Source organism: Panthera onca, chromosome B3 (assembly GCF_046562875.1).
Source record: "Panthera onca isolate mPanOnc1 chromosome B3, mPanOnc1 haplotype 2, whole genome shotgun sequence".
NCBI classification, from domain to species: domain Eukaryota; kingdom Metazoa; phylum Chordata; class Mammalia; order Carnivora; family Felidae; genus Panthera; species Panthera onca.
This window is the reverse complement of record NC_138344.1, coordinates 23,699,896-23,723,282: the sequence shown is the minus strand read 5'-3', so window position 1 is coordinate 23,723,282 and position 23,387 is coordinate 23,699,896. Positions and strand designations below refer to the sequence as shown.

The 23,387-nt window shown below is 33.4% G+C and overlaps 1 long non-coding RNA gene and 3 other non-coding genes across 4 annotated transcripts in view; all 4 read right to left on the bottom strand.

Moving 5' to 3' along the window:
• The window catches only part of LOC132668823 (uncharacterized), a 40,118-nt gene extending 20,807 nt beyond the window's left edge, over positions 1 to 19,311 (bottom strand). Inside the window, exons 1-4 of the long non-coding RNA XR_013556393.2 lie at positions 12,160 to 19,311; positions 3,681 to 11,842; positions 3,160 to 3,256; positions 1,880 to 2,026 (exon numbers count right to left, since the gene is read on the bottom strand). This is a non-coding gene — a long non-coding RNA (uncharacterized LOC132668823). The remainder of the gene's footprint in view (positions 1 to 1,879; positions 2,027 to 3,159; positions 3,257 to 3,680; positions 11,843 to 12,159) is intronic.
• On the bottom strand, positions 15,035 to 15,105 carry LOC132670657 (small nucleolar RNA SNORD108). Its single transcript, XR_009606876.2, has one exon. It is a non-coding gene; the product is annotated as a small nucleolar RNA SNORD108 (small nucleolar RNA).
• Positions 17,676 to 17,742, bottom strand: LOC132670651 (small nucleolar RNA SNORD64). The gene has a single exon (XR_009606871.1). It is a non-coding gene; the product is annotated as a small nucleolar RNA SNORD64 (small nucleolar RNA).
• Positions 19,312 to 20,263: 952 nt separating the features above from the next.
• Positions 20,264 to 20,336, bottom strand: LOC132670659 (small nucleolar RNA SNORD107). The gene has a single exon (XR_009606877.1). It is a non-coding gene; the product is annotated as a small nucleolar RNA SNORD107 (small nucleolar RNA).
• Between the last annotated feature and the right edge of the window lie 3,051 nt (positions 20,337 to 23,387).

Below are 23,387 nucleotides of genomic sequence, written 5' to 3'. Positions count from 1 at the left end.
AGAAATAACAGATGCATCGGAATAACTTTTGAAATTTTCTAGTAAGAAGGCTAGAGATGGCAACTACATTTATTGTGGTGAGCACTGCTTAATGCATAGAATTATCAAGTCACTATCACTATTCACTATTTACAGACCTGAAGCTAATGAGGTCAACTATACCTCAGTTTTTAAAAAGCCAGATGTTGGTATCTTGTTATTCCTTCTTCTTACACCTTTGTAAATGGACTGATCCCAACATTCTCATGCTGTCTGTGCCTCTTTTATGTATTTGGATGCCTTTATCTCTAGATTGCTCATTCATACACAAACTATTTAATCTATATGCCCTTGTCTACAATAAACATGACAACAGTGCAAAAAAAAAAAAAATCCAATGAAAATAACAAAAGGACCTTAGTCCCTTTGGTAAGAAAAAAAAAAAGGTAATTATATAAAAGACAGAGGCTACAATGCAATTTAATAAGATTTAGATCTTAACCCATTATTCCAGCTGGTTACAAAAATTCTTAAGTAGGTACTTCACCCAAGTTGAAGTTGTCTATTTAGTTTAGTTGTCTATTTAGCAATGTTTTATCCTAAGGAAAAAAAAACATTTTATCATAAAAGCCTTTATCTTTTAAGGTTATTCTGGGATTAACAGAATAGGTCATTCTGAGGATTACTGCAGGTAGGCAATAAGGCTCTCTGAAAAAGAATGTTTAAAGAATTTGACAGCATTTACTCTTGGCCGTGTATCACATGAATTAACTTTCTAGTGGGAAATAAAGGAAATAAGAGAACCACAGAACTCCTGGTCCATCAGGAGATGGGATTCACTATTTGCTATAATATTAATGGTTTCATTAACAACTGCTCCCTCTCACTCTTTTTATAGTTCATTAGTTTAGTACTTCTAAGGTTATACATCTCAACGTCAGCTTAGTGTACCTGGGCTCTTCTCTGTTTTGCCCTCCTCAAACTCACTTAATGCCCAAAATCATGTACTTTGTTTTCTTTCTTGAACTTCTTGTCTTTTGCCTAATTTATTACCAAAGTTACAATTCAATAAAACTTAATTCTATGCCAGGCAATGAGTAAGATATTTGTTGAAACATATCTGCAAGAAATGCAGAGTACATGAAAAGTGAAATTCTGAAAATCAATTTACTAAGATCATAAAGACAGATATATGATTTGAGAGAACTGTTGTTAATGGATCCCAAAATTATTTAAAAACATCAACTACTAAAATTATACAGCTATAGTTCTCAATTACAATATCTTCTTTCATCTGGTCCTACATGTAACTCTAGGTGAACAGTAACCTTGGCACACGCCCAACATGAGACAGACTATCTACTAGAATTTGGGCTGGTCATATAAAAATGTTAGTTAACAAAATGTGGCAGAAGTGATACTACATGACTTCTGAAGTTGGATCATAAAGACCACATGCCACTTTCAGAAGGTTCTCTCTGAACATTCATTTTGATGATGCTTCCTCTGTTAAACTGATTGTGTGAAGGTGCTCTAATTTAGCTAAACCCAGCCTTCCAAGTCTTCCCAAAACAAGTGCCAGACATATGTGTGAAGAAGTGTCCAGATGACTCCAGCCTCTAAGCGTTTGAATTAATATTAAACACCGTATCTTCCCAGCTGATCCCATATTCTTCCATTGTCAGAAATCTTCACCCACAGAATTCATGAAATGGCACAATAGATGTTTTATGCCACTGCGTGTCAGGATTCTTTATTACTCAGCAACATGTACCCCAAACAGATCTCATTACCCGCTAGCTGCCACCAAAAATTAATTAATCTTAAACAAAGCAGAATATTAACTCCTGCCTAATCAAGTGCCCCTCCCTGAATAAAATAAACACTTATCTGTCCTTACAATCATTTTGCCAAGCAGTATTCCCGAAACCAGAGATGGGAGATGACGAATACTCAAATGAATAATATTGCCAACAGAGGTCTTATGGTACTGATTCTTGCAATTACAAACAAAGATGGCAAAAGTGTGTTTTCTTAGAATTATCTCCTGACAGGAAAAAAAGAAGAAACATTGGAAGATAAGACACACATACTTCTTATAAAATAGAAAAAGCAGCAAATAAGTGGAGGCTAATTTTGAACTTTGTTACAAATTTCTTTTAATGCTTAGGAAGAATTCCTCATTAATGAATCCCCTATAGCTGATTCAACATTCCAACATCAGATATTACTTTACCAAATACTTTAAGTTTTTATTAAAATTCCAGTTAGTGAAATATTAGTTTCAGGTGTGCAACACTTACATACATCACCTGTTTCTCATTACATGTGTACTCGTTAATCCCCATCACCTATTTCACCCATCTCCCTCGACCACCTCGCCTCTGGTAATCATAAATTTGTTCTCTATACCTTGCTTTGCCTCTATTTTGTTTTGTTTCTTAAATCCCACATATGAATGAAATCATATATCATTTGTTTTTCTCTGACTTATTTTGCTTAGCATTATACTCTCTAGCTCCATCGGCCTTGTTCACTGCAAGTGGGAAGATCTCATTTTTTATGGCGGAGTTCCTTATCCATTCATCAGTGAATGGATACTTGGGGTGTTTCCATAATTTGGCTATTTGTAGATAATGCTGTAATAAAGGATGGGGTGCACAGATCCCTCTGATTTAATATTTTTGTATTCTTTGGGTAAATACCTCATGATTACAATTGATAAATCATGTTTTTAACTTTTTGAGGAACTTTCATACTGTTTTCCACAGTGGCTCCACCAGTTTGTAATCCCACCAACAGTGCAAGAGGGTTCCCCTTGTTTGTTTGTTTTTTACCAGTTTCCATGAACTTCTGCCTTTATCACACTATAAAAATACTTGCAAAAATTCTTTATTTCAAAATTTCCAATTAATGAACAATAATTTTCTTTATAACATTAATTAGATCATAATGTTTGGTTAGAAATAAAAGCAATTGAAAGAAGACATAAATAATCTCCTACATTCTACATATACTCCACACCTTTACTTTGGTAAAGTTATCTTTTTTTATAGAATTAACTTACTCACTAATTCTCAGGCATGGCTGGATATTCCAAAGTCTGCACCAGTGATATTTTCCTCAGTCTAGCCAAAGCCTTGTTCTAAAACAGAACTTCTTGATCCAGAACCTTCTTACCTGTAGTTCCCAGTTAAGACTTATGAATTAAGAAAGACCATAGGAATGTCAGCTGTCCTCAGATTATCTGTAAATCTCTTCCTTTCATTGTGCTCATCTGAGAAGTAATTATACAATATAGCCAATTAGATACAAATAAGACACCAGGACACACAAATTAGGATGATTTTAGAATAATCAGGAACAGTGAATGGAGATAAACAGCTGATATTACTACACAGAAATAACACAAATGTACTGAAATGTTTTTCATGCCAGTTCTGAATCATATAAGAAACCATAAAGACCTACTTGAAATTGACTCAACTACTGTAAAAACTAGGAAAAATCCATTCTCTAATTACTACCATTAATTAAGATTAACTTTCAACCTATTCCAATACTCTTCCTCAAACAACATGATCTAATCAGTAACCACAAATATGTAAATTTATGAAAATTTATCCTTTATAGAAAGTTTCAATGATTTATTTTAATCATTCATGTGTTTGTAAACCCAAATATAATTGTTTAGCACCTACCTGAAATCCTATCCTCTCCCATGTTCATTTCTGGAGTCCCACAATGCTGTTTCAGTGTGTAAAACTCTCTGCTGCATTAGAGTCTCTAAACCACATGCTCTTCATGATCACTCACAAACAATTCATAATGGCCACTGGGAATACAAAACTGGATACAATAGCCCAATACTCGCCAGATATTGATAGGCAAGGATGAAAGGCAGGCATAAATTGGATGTATCTTTAAAATCCCCTTTTTGCTGTTTAGATGTTCCTTTTGAAATACCTTTAAAATTCAAAATGCAGGAAGTAGAAGCAGTCTTCCATTCCCATCTCTCTGTACAGTAATGTTAAAATTTTGCCATCCATTCTTCCAGACACCTTTCTAACAATTAATATGTTAATTTCAGATTGTCAAGTAGCAATATACAAATAAGACAGTATTTTACTACTTAATGTACACATGTACAAAATTTTTAATAATGCTAAAATATTCATTATAACACTGATCAGTCAGCATTACTTAACTCTATAATCATGTCAGAATAATTACATTCCTCAGGAACAGTAATGATTGACATTTCCAATTAGAACAAGGCATATGCTCAAACCTCTGTAAACACACTATTAGTTGATGTTTGTTCAAAAACTGGCATAATTTTAAATATCCACACAAAACACCCTTTTGTATCAGACCATGTTCCAGTGTCTAAATTATATTCATATGATGAATAAGCTACAACCATTATGATCTTTTGTTGAGGTATATTTCAGATGCTCAACTATTATTTATACTCAATGTATAACATACTTCAGTGTAAATTTGAGATGTGGAATAAATTCCCAGCAGCAAGTAACACCATTTTAAATGTTTACACACTTGAATTTCAATTATTATGGCCAAACTGCTATTCAAAAAAAATACTGATTTATACCTTAATTTATAGGTCAATTTTCTTCCAAAAATGTTCATAATTTATTATTGGCTACTGAGTTGAACATTTTTGACTTTTGTTTCTGATTATCACATAACATACAAATATAAGCAAACACTGGAAATTTTTAAAAAGGTCTTAGAATAAAATAAATATTCATAAGCACAGAAGTTTTATTTTCATTCAGATGTCTATATATGGTAACAGATTAGAAAACAAACACATATGGAGTTAATCATTTTATATTAAAAATAACACACTTAGGGGCACCTTAGTGGCTCAGTCAGTTGAGCGTCTGACTTCGGCTCAGGTCATGATCTCACAGTTAATGGGTTCAAGCCCCGAGTTAGGGTCTGTGCTGATGACAGCTCAGAGCCTAGAGCCTGCTTCAGATCTGTGTGTCCCTCTCTCTCCGCCCCTCCCTCACTCATGCTCTCTCTCTCAAAAATAAACATTAAAAAATATTTTTAAATACATACATTTAGATATAACATGAAGCAGGATTATGGAACTATTTAAGTTTAGATTTGAATATTTCCATAGTATTCCAAAAATAAAATGCAAAGCAATAAGCTAATGAGAGTACTATCATATTTATACTCCTAAAACTAAATGTACATGTGCACATATGTATTAACATTTATAACATGTATGTATATGCATGTATACACATATAAATTTACAAAAAGTAGATTTATATAGCATAGCAAAGTAACAACAGTAAGAATATCTTCCACAAATATATCTGTGATTTAAAAAAGACAGTTTCCTTCTCATGTATTCTTTCCTCTTTCTAAAGGTAAAAATCATCCTGGGATATTTTGTTTAAGTATAAAATCTATTATTTTCTTATACATAAAAACCTAACAATCTGAAGAAAAGGAAGGTGATATATCTATCCCTCTCCCCAAAAAACCCACTTAACACCAAAATGTTATATAACCCTAAGAGAACAATTGTTAATTACTTATTACACTGCCAACACTTACACAAAAGACAACTTATGGTATTTTACAATAATGAAATATTTACAAATTTATACTTTGTGAAATACCATGCATCTAAAAACACTAGGTATTTTTAAATGATGTATTTGTTATTTACAAAGTTGTCTTGAATATTTTCATTCTGTTCAGTTAAATACAAAACTGAAGAGCTCAAAGAGGGACAATATTTCTCATAAAACAGACTTGCTATGATTAAAATACATAATCAGCAATACAACTGTAAGTTTAATAGTTGTATAGCAATACAATATAAAATTAGGACTTAGGTTTTTTAATGTATAATACAAGGACTAAACAGTGATTAAAATGTAAAATTTTCTTTTAGAGAATGCAAGAGTAACAGTACACCTTTTTAGTAACTTTCTCTTTCTGATACCAAAATTGACAATAGCTCAAGAAACTTGTTATCAAGAAAATTGTTATCAATTGCACTGCTATTAAAACACTTGATAACAATGAAACTATGAAAGTTTACAATGAATTATTTACAAAATTATACGTTGTGAGACTCTACACATCTAGAAAAGACTAGATGTTAAAAACTAAAAACTTGTATCTATTATTTACAAAGTTGTCTTGAATATTGTCATGCAACCAAAGGAACACATACAGAATTGTGTATAGTTCCAAGAGGTAGTATAAAATCTCTTTAACAAAGTCATTTATATCTCCAATGTTAACAATAAAAATAAATATGGGGAAGATATGAATAGGTGAAGCACAGAGGATTTTTAGGACAATGAAAACATTCTGCATAATACCATGATGGATACATGTCATAATACATTTGTCCAAACCCACGAAATGTACAATACCAACAGTTAACCATGAAAAACTATGGACTTTGGGTAATTATGAGGTATTGATGTAAATTCATCAGCAGGAACAAATGGTAAGTAACTCTGGTATGGTATGATGATAATGGGACTGATTATGCATGTGCTGTGTGAATAATGATGGGGATTACGCATGTGCTGGGGCAGGAGCTAGATGGCAAATCTCTGTACCTTCCCCTCAATTTTGCTATGAACCAATCTAGATCTGCTCTAAAAAATATCTTAACACAAGAATAATGTAAGGTACATATACTAGGGAAGCTCCAAATGAAATACATTACAATACACCTTGTAACATCAAATGAATTTACATGGTGTATGTTTTTTAATATACAGTTTATACTTATACAATGGCATACTATTCTACTATGAGAATGGGTTAAATGCATAATCTTTTCTATTTCTCTCAACAAAATGAGTGTATGATAAATATTGCATAGCTCCAAGACCCTATTTATCAGTGATCAATTTCCTTGCCATGACAACTTTAAAAGACAATAGTCCTAACACATTTACAATGAAAATGTTTACAAAATTATACTGTAACACTATGAATACATCTGGAAATATTAGATGCTTAAAACCAAATGTTTCACTTGCCTATTATTTCCGAAGTTGTCTTACTGCTGTGTAACAAATGAACACAGAACTGCGTAATTTAGATTCTGAAAAATTTTCTTTAGTAAAATGAATTTCATCAAGAACCTCAGTACATCTGAGAAAATAAGATATACCTCATGTCCCTTAATAAGTAGAAATATTTTTATATAAAATGGGCACAATTTAACTATTGAAGTCTAATTTTTCTTCTAAATGAAGTATGTGAGGCAATGAACTTTTAACCACCCTCTTTCCTGACTATATACGTGTGTGTACACACAAACATAACAAAAATAAGGCTCAGAAGCTTTTAACCCAATTTTCAAATAAATTGTCTTTAATAATCCCAGCATTCCATGGAATCCTACACAAAGGTGAACAACATCCTCAAAAGAAAACGGTTTCTACCTTCTATCATTTTGTTTACCAACATTTCTATATACTTCCTAAGTCAAATGCTATAACTATTATAAATACCAGTGTTTAACAACAAACCACAAAGTGCCATCCACAAGAAATTCTTAAAATAATTCTGAAATATGTCAAACTTATAGTTTACCAACAGCATGACTGTAACATACATGATGTTCACTATCTCTATAAACCAAAAAATAGATTCAAAGCCAAAGAATCTTACATTACTGATGAGAATGGAAAACATCCACCACCCCATCCATTCTCTCACAACCACTGAACATGCAGAGAAACTAATTATATTGATTTTTATAAGTTTGATATTTAAACATGTTTATCAGCAATGTCTGTATATCTAGAAATAAATATTTTATCAAAAACTACATACACAGAAGTCTATAAATCATAACAGCAGAGACTTATTTTACTATTTCATGTCTACAAGCATAAAAAAAAGTTCAGTATAAGAAATTACTCATTTCATATTTAAAATATGAATGGCAATAATTTCTGTACTTTAGCAATGAATGTCTAACTAAAAAATATCAAAGCCACAGAGAGAGAGGCAAACCAAGAAACAGACTCCTAACAATACAGAACAAGCTGAGGGTTACCAGAGGGGAGGTGGGTGGGGGAGGAGTTAAATAGGTGATGGGAATTAAAGGAGTGCATGTGTGATGAGCACTGGGTGTTGTATGGAATAGCTGAATCCTAAATTGTGCACCTGAAACTAATATTACACTGTATGTTAACGAACTGGAATTTAAATAAACTTAAATAAAGAACTGAAATAAAGAATACAGAAAGAAAAAACATCAAAATAAAACCTAATGCTTGAAGATGCTCTACTACATCTATAATCAATGATTCTACCTTTAATATTTCAATAAAAATATATTTCCAAAATTACTGACAGAAATTATATATCTAAAAATGATTTATAAAATGACACTTACCTCCTATACGCAAAACAAAATAATATAATCCCTATCACCAAATACATCCCAAATAGACATGGTGTAGTAATTCAATTTGTCAAAGTAAAGTGTTTTTTCACATTGTCTCTCAAATTGATATCCAAAAAATATACGCAATCAGCAAATCCTATGCAGATATTCTAAAACAAAAACTAACGTCGGTCTATAACTTAACTAGTCATTTAACGGTATCCTCCGGCAACTAAAGCTCATGAACAACACCCTGTATTATCCACCATCAAACAACACAAAGAACAGATTAAAGCCGAGTGATAATTATTTGGCCAAAAGGTGTTCCTATTGTATAATTTTTAATAAACAGTTGTCTTATATATACATATACAATACACCTGTGGGTATATATACATATGTATATGAATGCAACCCCTGTAAAATTAAGGATTAAAAGTTTAAAGTAAAAATTATTTTATCCTGTTTTACACACAGAACAATCTAACAAAATATCCTGAACTTCAGCTGCTCAATTATTTACTCAGACATAATCTGACAGCTGTTATGAAAATTTTTCATTCTACATATTTACAAAACATGCTGATATAATTACTCCTCGGCTTTAAGAAAACATAATAACTGTGTCTAATTATATACACATTATATAAAACTTTTCTTTGATCAGGCCATCCTTTTAAGAACATAGATTTGACAGACCATTACAAACATCTCTAACAAAAACTTGTAAATCACCTATACTATTTTATGTAGTATTTTAAAGCAAGAACAATTCAGTTATTAAAAGTCAAATTACACTGGCAAATAAAAACTTTTCTAACCTATTATGTTTAACCACATGTAGAGGATTTTTCTAGTAACTGTATTTCCTATTTGCATACAAACATATCTAAAAACCATAAACAAAGGCAGAGCCACAGTTAAAATGACATTTCCACTATGATGAATCTTCTATAAAAAACAATGTGAGATATTATACTAGACACTGCACATTTATTCCACCCTACAATTTGAGCCTAATAATCCAATGAACACAGAGGCTAGATATAGTATCATTTTTGTCAAACAAAAATGTCTATCCATGTAAGTTGATATGTATTTACAGTGATGTCTATGTAGGTAGAGAATTAGATGGTAAAGAACATTACATTGTATATAACACTTTAACAAAAAGTATAACAATATTACTGAAAAGGAATTAATGTTGAGGCAATTTAACAATTCTATTGGAAAAAAACAACAACAAACTACACCTATTTAACATCACAGGATTAATAAAATATATGTCGATTCCCAACTTCTGAGCATCGAGTAAAGCCTCTAGGCTGTTCAAGAACTGTTTCTGCACATATGCATACACGTATAGCCCTCCAAAATTCCCTATTCTCTACCTTCTAAATTCTGCTTTTATTTGCCTACTACAAATAAGGCAGTCTAGAAACTCCTCTCAACAACCAAAATTATATTCTAACATTTAAAATGCCCCAAATATCAGTCATCTCCATGATTAATAGGATGGTTTAACACAGTACTTTTTCCATTATATACATAGCAATAAAAAAGCCCATCAAATCCTAAACATGCATAGAAGCTGGACTCTTATGCAGTAATTCCATCATGGGAATTAAATCTCATACCATAGAAACATTAACATACCATAAAGATATTAACAAATATTTACAGAATAACATCTACAACCACACAGAACAGCCTTAATAAAATTTCTTGTGTAACAGCTGCATACAGAACAATCCTTGCCCCGCACCAAAAGCCTCTCAAAAATCATTCAATGAAATGATTCTAAATGTGTATCATTCAAAGGTATTCTAACAGTTCTATTTTTATAATCATGTATTAAAAATATTTCTTCTAAATGTTAGCAAACAATCGCAATACCTTAAAGTCACAATGCAATTATATTTAGTTATTTCATACAGTATACTCTCAAAATAAACATTAATAACTAGTGCCTTACTTTTTTCCTGATTAATATATTAAACATTCCTCATGTCCATTTCCTCTCCCCTTATCCATAAACATTCAAACAATGAATATAGAATTGTGTGTATCTTTACAAAATGGCCTCATTCCTTTCTAAAATCTTTTCCAGAAGGCAGTTTTACCAAACATGCTTTTAAAAACTTACCTAGGAAACCAGCTCTATTATCACAGCAATCATTTTTAAAAACAATAGATTTGTTTATAATTGTAGTCTCTGTGCTTGAGCATCAGAGTGCAAGAAATATAAAGCAAAGAAAGAATAAAATACAATAAACTATTACATGTTGAATTTCATTCTTTTCACTAACATCCAAAGAACAGTTCATATATATTCATCCTTCACTGAGTATTTTATATTGATTTCAATACCATTACCCAATCACAATTTTCTTAAGCATTTATTTTTAAGCTATATATGTCCAATAATTAGTCAATAAGTTTACATTCCTAAAATGGTGTGTGAGGTGAAGAAAAAAAAGAAAATATTTGTGTTTATCATGTATGTATTAAAGTCACGTATACAAGGCTCTTACTAGTAAATATTTTTATGGTAAATTGGTAATCCACACCAAAAAAAAAATACTTAGATTTTTACCAAATCCAAAGATTGCCAATGAAATATAAATATCTGAAAAGCAAGATGAATTTCAGGACAGTATATATCTCTATTTTCTCTGTGATTTTGTAGTTGGTGAAGCTTCTAGCTCAAGTTGGGATGTGTTGTCCTTCCCTTTCGTTCCATATATTCCTAGAATGCTGTCTTATATTTACTTGAGATTGTCCATTCCAAACCAACACTACAAGTTCCATTCACTTGAAACTATTTTCAATTCAATAGATAACTTCATACATTTGCATTCTGGGGAGTAATTTGGAATTAGAGATGCTGTGCTAATCATGTTGGACCATGAAACAAATATACAGTACAAGATCTAGGGAGTGTCTCTACAGGAAGGTCCTGGTCAAAGACCCCTTGAATCAGCATGATGTTTAGGCTTCATAGCAGTCCATAAGTATAATTGCTCAGGATACTCCAGAAAAATTTGAAAACTACAGTCTGATCAATGCAGAGGCTCTCAGGATATACTCTCCTGTTCACGTCAGTGGCAAAAACGTTTGCACAGTATCCTAAATCATCTTGGATTATAATCACATTGTTTATTGCTGCACAAATTTCATAAGATTCATATCAGGGGAGTCTTAGGGCACAAAATTTAGGAATCCAAATGTTCAGTGACTTAAAGTGGCAAATTTCCAGTTTTGACAGTGGCAAAAGATCCTCTATTATCAGTTTATATAATCTTTGTCCTCTTCTCTGATTATTGCTTATCTCTAATACTCTTAAAAACATGCCAAATGCAGATTTTTGAAGAAATGTGACTTGGTTTGTCATATCTTTCCCAAATACTGCTCTGGCAGACAGATGAAACAGAGAATCTGAAGCTAGAAGTAAGGGGATCAGTTAGAAGCTTTAATACAGTTAAAATACGACAATTACAACAACAAAAGTCATCTAGAAAGGTAGCTTCAGAACCGCTATCTAATGGAGCTTGAACAGTTGTCTATTGTCCAATAAATTTTCTAAGTTTCTGAATGAAATCCTTGTCCATGTTTCTTGGGTTCCATTTATGTCCACGAATGACACCCACTTTCTCACCTAGTTGGCATCACCTTTTTACATCTATGTAAAATTGATTCAAATGATCATAAGATTTTTAAAGGGTGTTTATGAATGATTCGGAGACATTTCACATGCTTACTTGCCAGTATTTTCTTCTTTGAATTATCTGTACATGTTTTGTCATTTTGAATACAATTGTTCCAAGTCTTTTCTTTTACAGGGTTGTAGGAGATGTTTGTGTACATTACTAAAACCAAGAGAATAAAGAGCCAATAAATTTTGCCAACCAAAATAATGATACATTTTCACATTTTTATCTGGCCAAGTACTGTTACATACTGACAAGTAAACGGTCATATACTCCTCAACAATGTTCTCTTGATTTCTAAGAAATTTGCACAAATGTAAGTTCAACTGAAAATGTCCTTTTTGAAAAATTTAAACATAGAAGATTTATTCTCCTGTGTGCTATACTGAAACAGGTGTTAAGTACCCAATAAAAAAGTAGATAACCTTAAGGAATACATTTTCTCTTTCCTCCACGCCCCCCCAAAAAATTTGGCACTCTCTAATTAACAGAGTAATCAAGTTGAGTTTAAGATAATTTTGTGGGGGCACCTGGGTGGCTCAGTCGGTTGAGTGCCCGACTTTGGCTCAGGTCATGATCTCGCAGCTCATGAGTTCGAGTCCCCCGTCGGGCTCTGTGCTGACAGCTCAGAGCCTGGAGCCTGCTTCAGATTCTGTGTCTCCCTCTCTCTCTGCCCCTAACCCACTCACGTTCTGTCTCTGTCTCTCTCAAAAATAAACATTAAAAAAAATTTAATAAAAAAAATAAATAATTGTGTACCCTCAGCAAAGTAGTACAAAAAATGCCAGTGTTTTGTGACTCAAACCATTATAAAACATGAGAAATTTGAGCTTTAAACTGAAGCCACACTTTGCCTATACATAAAAGGAAAATTTCTTGTGTCTTTTGTTCATTTATGCATTAATTCAACACATAACTATGATAACAATATACCAATATAACAAAAATTACTAACTATCCAAACTTCTACCAGATGCCAATTATTATGCCAGGTCTTGGGAGATACAACAGTAAGGACACCAAGACTTTCTAGCGAAGCATTAATATGCTTTGCTCTCCCTATAAGGGAAGAATATGAGAAAATTAAGTCTACTATGCCTTCTTATAACCATGTTTATGAATCATGCTATAATCTTAGACAAAGAAAAATATTATTAGTTAAACCGGGGTTTTTATGCATTGTTTCTTCACTGTGACTTCAGCAATCTTTGAGGGATGAAATATTTCTATTACTTTGCCATCACAAAGGGCCATCATTCACTCAGTTGAAAAAAACACTCCATCTATTTCAAATACAAAACCATTGTCCAGACAATCTCACTAGAGAAGGTTATACCTTATACAAGATGTAATTAAGAAAAATTCCCCAAATATTCTTATTCAAAAATAAGAAAACCAATTTCACTGCATTAACTAATTTTCAGAAATCATGTCACAATTTTAAAATATCTCATGTAATTTCTTCTTCACTCCAAGCCACAGGAAAAAAAGTCGCCTCGTTCCAATTCTCAGTTCTTTATTTGCTATATCATGGGGGAATGACTCTGATTTGACCTATAACTATATTCTTCAGCATTTTCAAGCTTGGATAAATCCCTGGCTACTTTTCGATGTTTATAAGTAAACACAGACAGTCCGTTATTAACACTATTCCCATAAATAAGCACCATTATAAAAAGCAGATATCAATAACCAAATACAGCTGCCAAAGTATTCACAGATAAGCTATAATAAAATATATTATACTGAAATTTCCCCAGAAAACAGACTCAACCCCAAACTCAACACCCAGAAGTTCACGGGTAGTGGCAGTTTCTGGCCTACTTAAAATGATACAGAAGTGGATGCTTAAAATAAAACCAAACTAGGGCACCTAGCTGGCTCAGTTGGTAGAGTGTACAACTCTTGATTGCAGGGTTGTAAGGTTGAGTTCTTTGCTGTGTAGAGATTACTTAAAAATAAAGTCTAAACACACAAACACAAACATAAGCCTATAATGCAAATAATTCAAGTTATGCAGTTCTGTGACCAACAGAACATAAACCAGATAAATCTTCCCACAAAAGTAAAAGTATTAGGCAGAAGTTATGAGGTCCAGAAAATCAACACACTATTCAGAGATCACATCTACTTCTAAAATGTTTTTTTAAACATTAATGGCTCTCTGTAAATTTTTGTTTATTGGTCATTTTTATCCAATGTGAACTTGGTGAATATTTTTGTACTTGATTCATTATCAAAAAGAAATTTACTTCCTCAAATTAAGTACATAATTTAAATGTATACTGCCAATTTGTTGTCTGAATAAAACTCAGTTGTTTCTTATCAGCATATGTCAACTTCTCAGACCTTGACCTACTGCTGAACCAGAAACTCTTACACAAACTGTACAGGCCCTCCAGGTGATTCTCATGTGTACTGAAGTTGGAGAAAGTCTGATTTAATCTAGACCGTCTAGAAATATACAACTCTACCTATTCCAATAACTGCATAATGAACATATTTGATCAGCACATCTTGCTAATCACAGTAATTTCAACATAAGACACAATACTGCCTATTCATCTCAAGAAAAGACACAGAGAATCTAACATGGCAAAGCTGGCTGAAACCCATACACTGCTGTTAATGACAAAGTAGCAGGTAAATGTTAGTAATTCTGATTCCTAACCAACCCCCACTGGTCCAATATTCAAGGAGGGCAGCTTTCCTCTTGCCAGCAACTGAAAGAATCCAAACACTGTTTTCAATTTACAGGTATCCTTCACACTTATACAACACTAAGGACATGTTACAATCACTGAAACCATGTATTTTTCCTTCTTATCTTCCTTTCTTCCACCAATGCTCTCACCATCTATTGCTAATTCATTCCTTCTATTACTCTCACCAAAGTGTTCCAACCATACATAAATCAGCTAGACTTCACCTCAGAATCCCTTTGTAGGAATGAACACTATCATCAGATTCAAGAAACAAGGAGTCTGACCATAAAGCCAACTTACCCCCTCCAAAACAAAAATAAATCCTGATCATCTTCTAGGGATTCCTATTATAGGGGATTTTCTTTCAATCACCTATAAAGAAACAGCACCACGAGAATGGGGCTATTTGGAAAGGGCTGAGCCAGCAACTAGCACTGCTTGCTTTCTCCCAGTAATAACTGACTACCATAGGTTGTACCAAACATCCAAAATCAAATGACCCTTAGTCAACACTACTCCTCAACAGACTCCAATGAGTATTCCCTTCCTTCCTCATTCAAATGTATGCTTTTAATCAAATTCAGTTACTAGAAAGGGTAACTTATTTCTCTCAATCCATCCAGCATATCCCTACTGGACAGGATCAGGAACATTAAGTCAAAAAAGTATGAGGTTTATAAACATACTAAAATTTATGGCAGGGAAACAGGGACTTGATAAAGGAAAGACCTTAGGAAAGACCTTAGAAAAGACTTGTTCACCATTCTTCTTAAAAAAATTGTAATTTTTCTGAACCCCAACAGCTTTTCACTATAAACTATCACTTCTCACAGTATCAACACCCACATTATCTATACACAGACCACACACACACACACACGCACATACACACACACACACACACACACACACACACACACACACCCCTTAACAAATTAAGTGACTAAGGATAATATCTTGATATAGTCAACTATCAATGGCACATCTTTATAAAGGTTTTTCCTAAATTACCTGTTTAATTACTACTCAACTCCCTTACTACTATCAGCAAATCACAAGGACCTAATCATAGAATACCAATCACAATAACAATCACGGTAACAAAAAGTCCATTACTTATACAAGTAAAGATAAATATTAAAGAAAAATGTAAGACTAAAGACCTGATTCAAAAATTCAGGTAAAAAAAATGCATGGTACTTATTAGCATATCATCTCTAGGGCTCAGTATCAACAACTGCAAAATGTCAATTTCATCCCCTTAAATCACAAAGAGTCAAAACTTCTAAATCCCCATCTATGTCTTGCCAAGATACAGAAAGGTCATTAATTTATTAAGACAACTAAAGTAATCCATCTGGAAACAATTAGCAAAACTGAAAGCAACCGATGGAATAGGAGAAGACATTTGCAAATGACATATTAGATAGAGGGTTAGTATCCAAAATCTATAAAGAACTTATGAAACTCAACACCCAAAAAACAAATAATCCAGTGAAGAAATGGGCAAAAGACATGAATAGACACTTCTCCAAAGAAAACATCCAGATGGCCAACCGACACATGAAAAAATGCTCCACATCACTCATCATCAGGGAAATACAAATCAAAACCACAATGAGATACCACCTTACACCTGTCAAAATAGCTAACTTCAACAGCTCAGGCAACAACAGATGTTGGTGAGGATGGGGAAAAGGAGGATCTCTTTTGCACTGTTGGTGGGAATGCAAATTGGTGCAGCCACTCTGGAAAACAGTATGAAGGTGCCTCAAAAAATTAAAAACATAACTACCCTACAACCCAGCAAATGCACTATAGATGTTTATCCAAGGGATACAGATGTGCTGTTTCGAAGGGTCACATACACCCCAATGTTTATAGCAGTGCTACTAACAACAGCCAAGTATGGAAAGAGCCCAAATGTCCATCAACAGATGAATGGATAAAGGTGTGTGTGTGTGTGTGTGTGTGTACACACACATATACACACAATGGAGTATTACTCAGCTATCAAAAAGAATGAAATCTTGCCATTTGCAACTATGTGGATGGAACTAGAGGGTATCACGCTAAGGGAAATTAGTCAGAGAAAGACAAATGTCACATGACTTCACTCATATGATGAATTTAAGATACAAAACAGATGGGAAGGGAATCAGAAATTATATAAATACAGGGAAGAGGACAAAACATAAGAGACTCTTAAAGAACAAACAGAGGGTTGCTGGAGGGATTCTGAGAGGAGGGATGGGTTAAATGGGTAAGGGGCATTAAGTAATCTACTCTTGAAATCACTGTTGCACTATATGCTAACTTGGATGTAAATTAAAAAATAAATTAAGAAAATAAAGTGTGCACACACACAAAAATAAAGTAATTCATCTCAATGTATCTTTAGCATTCTGCTGAAAACACAAGTCTTATTTTAGACCAAATCAGTATCTCAACAACAAACTAGCAATTTCTTATTCATGTTGTACTTGGAGCTGCCTCATAGCTTAGGGACATGCTCTCAGGAAACAGGTATGAGGCTGGAACTAAATGATTATAGTAGTATGTAATATAAAGAAAAAAGCATAGTAGCTACCAAGTTTTTACTCTTAAATTCATCACTTGAAACTCATAATGAAAAAGACAAAGGTGAGATATACAAATGCTACAAACACAGAAGATAACTCTACAAAAGGAAACTGCAGTAGTGGAATTTAGAATCCACCTCTCTTTAGTTCACTGGAAAAACCTACAGTTCCATTCTCCCTAATATGCACAATATTGCTCAAAATATCTTGCAAAATTTACAGTGCAAGAACTTATTTTCAGAATATTTATGTCCTAAGTATATGGGTTGACACTTAGGCTGGACTTCAGAGTACTCACACTGAGTTTCACTTCATCATACTCAGTAAACATAACTCATCATAAATCCAGTCAAGGTCTTTCCCAACAACTACTACAACTCTGTAAAAGGATTAATACCTTCAGACAGTACATCTCTAATAATGCAATATCTTTTAGCTTAGGAGAATGATGATCAACTTTATGTAACAATGTAAGTTAAATAATAGCAATATAATTCAACTGACACAGAATTAAGGTGAAAATATGGGGAAAAATTAAAGACAATAAAACTCCAAGAATGTGCCAGAATTATATCAAGATCTTTGCTGTCTTAGAACTAAATAGCTTATGATCCACTTCTACAAGCATATCATCCAAACTGAAAACTGAAATATTCAAATATTTTAAGGACCTAGACCACATTGGGTCTCAAAATATTAACTCAAAATATTCGAGTCAAGTGAGAATCAATGTAAATGGTCAAATAAAATTAAGACAGATCAAACTGATGAAACACAAACTCCAGTAAAAAGTCTACACGGCACTGATGATTCTGAAGGAGCTCTAAGATCTTGGATACAACAAACCAAATTGGTATGGTAATATAATCAAAATTATATCATGGAAAGAATAGAGCAGACACTGCTTTTCCTGATATAGGTTTCCTAATAGACAATAAAATTACTAATATCAAGAACTGTACTTTTTAACTTTATTTCTGCTATCACAGCACAGGGGAGGCGGGTGGGAGTATAGGTTAAACAGCTGAGGAGAATTCAGGACTGCATTTGTGAGCCCTTAGTGATGTATGGAAATGCTGTATCACAACATTGTATACCAGAATCTAATATTATCCTATATGTTAACTAACTGGAATTAAAATAAAAATTTAAAAAGGGGGAAAAATTCTGTAAATAGCAGTACAAATAAATTTTATGTAACATGGGAACAGATAGCCCAATGAATTCAGATGTACAGATATCTAATCCCTCTAGCTCATTGTATTATCGTCACCAGATGTAAATCTACCAAAAATAATTCAAAGTCAAACATCTGGTTGATCTAAGAGGCTTTTTCTTGAGTCTTGGCTGCCTCATCTACTTTTTAAGATTAATCTTGCTCACCAAAGAAAATTAACCCAGTCAAGTCTTCTACTAACCATTTCTATTCCACATTAGAGCTTCCTAATTATAGGCAAAAAGCAAATCATAAGAGACTCTTAAACACAGAGGACAAACTGAGGGTTGATGAGGATGGGGGCTTGGGAAGCTGGGGAAAATGGGTAATGGGCACTGAGGAGGGCACTTGTTAGAATGAGCACTGGGTGTTGTATGTAAGTGATGAATCACAAGAATCTACTCCTGAAGCCAAGACTATACTGTATACACTGTATGTTAGCTAACTTGACAATTATAAACAACAACAAATACATGATGTTAGCAACATGGATTCCAGAGACAAACTGAGGTGAAACGGAATGCAGAACAAACTAGTGGAACTGTTTCTTTCAGTCTACATTCCTGTCACCAGAGGATACCAGGGCCAAAATGCCACATGCCTTTTAGTATAAGGAAAAAGTCCCTTGAGGTCTCTTCATCTATCATTTGAGAAGTTGAATGAAGTATACTGTAGCTGTCCTATACAGCCTGTACAGCCTACTCACATTTGGCAGAGATGGACTTGCTGCATTAACACCTGAAGCTGTAAATCAACATTCACATATAGAACAAACATATCCTTGGAAATGGATTTCAAATATTTCTCTTATTGGCCCTTCATCATCTCACTAAGAAAGAGATCTTCTTATCCCTGTAAAATCAAACAGAATTTTTTTTAATTTCCTTTTTTTTTTTTAACCAAAAATGACTGAAAGGTAAACTTTATGACAAGGTACCTAGCTTCACTAAAACAAGACCCAAGACACAGCAAATAGTTTTGACTGGCTCCTATTTAGGAAAAACTAACTACTTCACTGGTAAGCTATGGAGATACATATTAGATAGGCGTAGATTATAATCACAGACATTACACTATATGGAAGGAACTATAATGAATCTAAAAACTTGCACCCTAAAATTAAAAAAAAATAGTAATTCTGACATTTCTTAAACATCTACTGTGTGATAGGCTCTATACCCATTGATCATTGCAGACAACTAAAGAAAAACTAAAAAATTGTCCTCAAACACCAATGGTGTCCATTTGAAGACACTTACCGTACTCACTGTATTTCATAATATATTTTCCATAAATATTAGTTCCCCATTTTCCTGGACATCATCACTTAAACATCTCTGTCATCCATTGTGTGATCCAAGAAGTAGTAGTCTCCCTTTACATGTCCTTGCTTCCACTCAGCATATGCATGTACCTTCTGGGATCTAAGGATGAGCTTCCTTTTTTGCTTTCAACAGCATATATGTTTTAAAAAAAGGGAAAAAATAATGAGCTCAGAATATGTATAAACATTTTAAAAAAAGGATGTCTAAGGAACTGGCAAAGTATACTGCTACACCTGCCATTTCTAAGTATTCAAAGTTTGCACAGTAAGCCAAAATTTTCTATTGAAAATAATGTTCTCTGTAAAGTCTACTGAGGCACATTGACTAGATTTCAGAGTGTCATTTAAGCTCAAATTTTAAAATCATTATGTTCAGACAAGGTCCTGTGTCATCATGAACCTAGCCAAGGCCTCTGTAATGCACTATTACTTTTCTTTAAAAGATTAGTTTACCTGTAGTGGTTTACGTTTGTCCTAAATGCAGCTAATACGGTTTTAAGCATCCTTGAGAAACTACTGGGTAGGATCCACAGTGACATGTCAGAAAATTGAGTGGTTAAATTCTCTCCTCCTTTCAGAGTCATCAACTATGTGGACAAAAGGGCACTTCATAAGACTGAAAAAACTGCAATACAAAAACCCATGATAACATGACTTGCTTTACTTATTTAATATAATTCAAATATTGAGATTTATTAAATGAATAGCCAGTCCCAATGGGACTGAAATGCAAAGAGAAGTAACAATCTGGCAATGTGTTATCAACTGGGTAACATGTATTTTAAAACTTTATATGATCTAATAGATAAAATCATTAAGTTTTATTTGCAAAAAGAACAACAGTGTTTTTCCTAATCTTTAAAATCAGATTATGAAAATTCTACGCAAGCATTACTATTATCACATAATTCCATAAATTACTTATATTATTCTACTATAAGTTAAGACCTACAAAAAATAAAACAGGTTTACAAAAATTACAAGACTTCTGATATCATCTATATGTGAAACCTGAGAAAGTTAAACTCTTAGAAACAGAATATAATGGTGGTTGCCAGGGGCCTATGGGTATAAAGAATGGGAAGATATTGATCAAAGGTATAGACTTTTATTTATTTATTTATTTTTAACGTTTATTTATTTTTGAGACAGAGAGAGACAGAGCATGAACGGGGCAGGGTCAGAGAGAGAGGGAGATACAGAATCTGAAACAGGCTCCAGGCTCTGAGCGGTCAGCACAGAGCCCGACGCGGGGCTCGAACTCATGGAACATGAGATCATGACCTGAGCCGAAGTCGGACACTTAACCGACTGAGCCACCCAGGCGCCCCAAAGGTATAGACTTTTAATTATAAGATGGGTAAATTCTAGGGATCTAATGTACAACATGGGGACCATTGTTAACAAAGTATTATAATATTTGAAATTTTCCAAGAGTAGATCTTAAATGATCTCACCACACAAACACAAAAAAGAAATGGTAGCTATATAAAGTGATGGATGTATAACTTATCTTATTGTAGTAATCTTTTCACAACGTAAACGTACAGCAAACCATCATGTAGTATATCTTAAAATTACACGATATTCTTGATCAATTATATATTAATGAAGCTGACAAAAATGTACAGAACTTCTAAAATTTGACATGATTAAAGAGCAATGAGTTTACAAAGGAAGGAGGAAGCAACATTACTTTTTATACAGTTATACTAAGTCCAGTTTACCTATCATAGCATAAACACAGAATACTACAAATAACTTAAAAACAAAGATTTAAGAAAGCAGAACTATTAAATCCCAGAACTCTATTTGAAACTGTAATTTAAACCACAATGAAAACTTATATTGATATGCAATGCATACATATTTATGAAGTTACTGTTAATAAATGTGACCAGGAAATCAAGAAGTCACTGCCCAATTGTGTTTTAGATATAACATACAATTAATTTGAAAGCACAATCGAAAAATCCTAAGGGTCAAGTATTTACTGCCATGGAAGTTTGAAAACTTTTATGGTATTATGTGTTCCATTGGAACTCTTGGTAGAAGCTTAGATCTAGCAATCCATAGCAAAAGATCCATATTTTACACTTAACATGCAATTATATATCTATGCTAAGTATTTTTTCAATTTATGTTCCACGATCAAGGTTATCAAATAATTCAAGAAGTTCTAGGCAGAGTAGATTATAACCAAATCAAAATATCCATTAGAAGAAAACATCTTGCAGAATCTAGAGTTCTTTTCACTCACCTCTAACTTGCAAAAGACGCCATCATCATTACTTAAGGAGATATTAGAGAACAGGTTTTCTTTGTATATGGTGCACAATCACTCATGTCAAAATCTAAGAGCCATCCATGTCAGCAGATCTACCCAAATAGCAAAGTTTTCCTCCAAAACAGAGAAAGTACCACAAATTATTCAAAATTTGGTCCAGAGTCAAGTGCAAAGAAAACAAAGCTCTTTGCATACCACCCACAAAACTCTTAGAACAAAAGTTACCTATCAACTATATCACAATAAATTTTATCTTAACAGAATGGCTTGCCTCCAGAGACCCAGATAAAGTACTTTGCCTGGGGTTCTGTAACCAAGATGTTTCTTTGTAACATTCACAATCTCTTAAGTATCACATCTGTATTGTACATCTCCTAAACCAAGTAAGACCTGGCTACTTTATGTTCCCTACCTGATAGTGTCCATTAATACTAAACACTACCCTGGGAGAGACAATATAAATTTGATGACATTAACTGCAGTAATTTTGAGGGTCCCTTTTCCTTGGGAGGCTACTGGTTTAAAGGCCATGATTTAAAAGATGGAAACAGGGGGGCACCTGGCTGGCTTACTAGGTAAAGCATAGATAGGACTGCTCTTGATCTCAGGGTCATGATTTGGAGCCCCATATTGGGCACAGACATACATAAAAATAAAATCTTTAAAAAAATTTAAAAAAATCAAAGATGGAAATGGTGACATGCATACAACCTCTGTTGGTAAAATCAAATGAGAAGGCACAACCAATCTACCAGTATTTTTTTTTAATTTTTTTAATGTTTATTTATTTTTGAGAGACAGAGAGACAGAGAGACAGAGCTCAAGAGGGGAAGGGCCAGAGAGAGAGGGAAACACAGAATTTGAAGCAGGCTCCAGGCTCTGAGCTGTCAGCACAGAGCCCGATGTGGGGCTTGAACTCAAGAACCGTGAGATCATGACCTAAGCCGAAGTCAAACGCTTAACTGACTGAGCCACCCAGGCACCCCCAATCTACCAGTCTTAAGTTATTAAGGAGTTAATATCAATATTTAACTAGTATTTTATAAGCTAACTCCTACAATCAATAAGGACTGATTCATTACCTAGTTGAAAAGTTAGCAGTAAAACCTAAAAACCTCCTTCCTCTTCCTTTTAAAAGTGACTTCACTGTTGCATAACCAACTCA